Below are 327 nucleotides of genomic sequence, written 5' to 3'. Positions count from 1 at the left end.
TACACGAAGAAGCAATAACCGAATGGAAAGACATATCAGCTGGAGTACCGCAAGGTAGTGTTCTAGGACCTATCCTGTACTTACTCTATACGGCTGATATACCAAACGATAACAACACAACATTAGCTATGTTTGCCGACGATACGGCAATTTTATCAACACGTAATAGTCAGCTCACTGCAACTGATAACTTACAGAAGTCAATTAACAATATATTTGCCTGGACAAGACGTTGGAAAATTAGATCAATGCGATAAATCGGTGCACGTTAACTATACGTTACGTAAACCGAAAATATCCAATAGTATTGAATCAAACACCAATCCC

Source organism: Acyrthosiphon pisum, unplaced genomic scaffold (assembly GCF_005508785.2).
Source record: "Acyrthosiphon pisum isolate AL4f unplaced genomic scaffold, pea_aphid_22Mar2018_4r6ur Scaffold_286;HRSCAF=702, whole genome shotgun sequence".
NCBI classification, from domain to species: Eukaryota; Metazoa; Arthropoda; class Insecta; order Hemiptera; family Aphididae; genus Acyrthosiphon; species Acyrthosiphon pisum.
The sequence above is the reverse complement of the archived record's forward strand: the minus strand, read 5'-3'. Positions refer to the sequence as shown.